Source organism: Limulus polyphemus, unplaced genomic scaffold (assembly GCF_000517525.1).
Source record: "Limulus polyphemus unplaced genomic scaffold, Limulus_polyphemus-2.1.2 Scaffold1181, whole genome shotgun sequence".
In the NCBI taxonomy this organism is placed as follows: domain Eukaryota; kingdom Metazoa; phylum Arthropoda; class Merostomata; order Xiphosura; family Limulidae; genus Limulus; species Limulus polyphemus.
In genome coordinates, this window is record NW_013666791.1 from 67,369 (window position 1) to 69,652 (window position 2,284).

Sequence of the window (2,284 nt, forward strand, 5' to 3'; positions counted from 1 at the left end):
CAATACTTTAATCACTTGTGGTTAATAGGTAACTATGATTGTGTGGTAGGTTTCTACCAATAATTTAATCACTTATGGTTAATAGGTAACTATGATTGTGTGGTAGGTTTATAACAATACTTTAATCACTTATGGTTAATAGGTAACTATGATTGTGTGGTAGGTTTCTATAAATAATTTAATCACTTATGGTTAATAGGTAACTATGGTTGTGTGGTAGGTTTCTACCAATACTTTAATCACTTATGGTTAATAGGTAACTATGATTGTGTGGTAGGTTTCTACCAATAGTTACCTATTAACCATAAGTGATTAAAGACAATCATATTAGAAACCTACCACCAATACTTTACTCACGGTTAATAGGTTGTGGGCATCCAATTGTTTTAACACTTCTAACTGCACCTAGTATCGTATCAAGAGTTTTGTCCAATAAAACCTATTTCACTGAAGGAAAGGAAAGATTTTTTTATTGTTTTCAATCATTTTATAACATAGATATATTTAAAGTTTATCACTGTAATGTTTTTATTTCACACAAATCACGAACATTTTATACATTTTAGGAACTGAAACATTTTACCTTAAATAAAACATAAGACCATTGCATTGTGATTTTCTTCAAAATATATCGATCTATATACAAAATTGGATCACATTTTTCCATAAACTTAAGCCTCATTCTTACGCATTTTATCTTTCTCTTGTCTCTCGAAGGTCCTCATCAGTAAAGAACGGAGGCGACGCCTATCGGCATTTTCTGTACTTACTCCCAAAATACAGAATCCACGAAGAAATAGCGCGGGAAATTCAACATTAAGTAACTGGTGGCGGAAAAATCGGCCGAATTCTGAACATGAAGTCCGGCAAGATCGAACATTTACAATGTAGCTAACGTGGCTTAACATAAGGAAAACATATTACCGGAAGTATTATATTGAAAAAATAAAACATACTTAATTAACGAATGATAAAATCTAAACTCCTAATAGAATAGTCAAGGTGTACTTACTGATGAAACAATTATTATTTTAATGGTTGGTCCTACAAAACTCGCAAAAGACTGTCTCAACATCATTGTTTTTGAGCCCCAACGTGTTTGATTATTGTTTAGAACAAAGATTTTTAACGTTACAAGTCCTCATACTAACGTCTGGATCACTAACATGTATGGAATGTATTACTATCTCTTTACACTCCCACCAGCGGCACAGCGGTATGTCTGCGGACTTACAACACTAGAATCCGGGTTTCGATACCAGTGGTGGGCAGAGCACAGATATCCCATTGTGTAGCTTTGTACTTAATTACAAACAAACAAATCTTTTTACATATTTTCTTATATAGATATTAATTTCATAGATATTTAAAACGGAGAAAAAGTTGCGATTAACTTCAGATTTAGCGATGTAAGCCAGAACTCTTACTGTTGAACCAATGGGGGATTGTGTTTCAGAGACAAGATGCTTGGACCTCTGCTGCTATGCTACATTAGACCAAAGGAGACATATCTCAGCATGCACGAAATGTCAAGGAGTTACTATCGATAAAACGTAATTCTGGAACACTTTGTATTTCCATTCAGCACTAAATATACACGGAAATCACGATCATAGGACAATATATATATATATAAGCAAAATAAACAGATGGCCAAAATTAAATATAACATAAAGGATGAAAATGTTAGGGCGCAGATTTGAATCCGTGCCATACCACAAAGTATTTCACCCATTTTTAATGATTGCGAATGGGGTGCCCTAACCACCTGGCCATGCCGGGCAACATTGAAAGGAGATGTTTATTGGAAATTCCAGTTTTTGTTTCTTTGTAGTTAAGCACAAAGCTACATATGGGCTATCTGTGCTTTGTCCACCACGGGTGTTGAAATCAGGTTTTTAGCGTTATAAGCCTACAGACTTACCGCTGTACCACCGGAGGGCAATACTAGTATGAAAAGGAAACTGTTTATAAGAACAATTAAAACGAATTTTTATATAATGAATTAATTATTTGTTCCAACGTTCTTGTCAGTATTTACAGTAACATATCAAAGATAATGACTGCAAGGTTTTGTGAAAACAAAACACCTTAGACGAAACATGATTTCATATGAGTTAAAATATAAAATTATGACCACTGTACGAGGTAAAACAGTTTTCTTTTTGGTTATATATATATATATATGTATTTGTACTGAAGGTAATCGATCAGTAGTGGGTTGGTTGGTTGTTTAAAGCAAAGCCACATTGGGTTATCTGCTGTGTTTACCGCGAGGAATCGA

General features: G+C 34.0%; 1 long non-coding RNA gene across 1 annotated transcript in view; it reads left to right on the top strand.

The window, feature by feature from the left end:
• Positions 1-958, top strand: part of LOC111086550 — a 34,701-nt gene extending 33,743 nt beyond the window's left edge. The window contains exon 6 of the long non-coding RNA XR_002611287.1: positions 718-958. This is a non-coding gene — a long non-coding RNA (uncharacterized LOC111086550). The remainder of the gene's footprint in view (positions 1-717) is intronic.
• Positions 959-2,284: the final 1,326 nt, after the last annotated feature.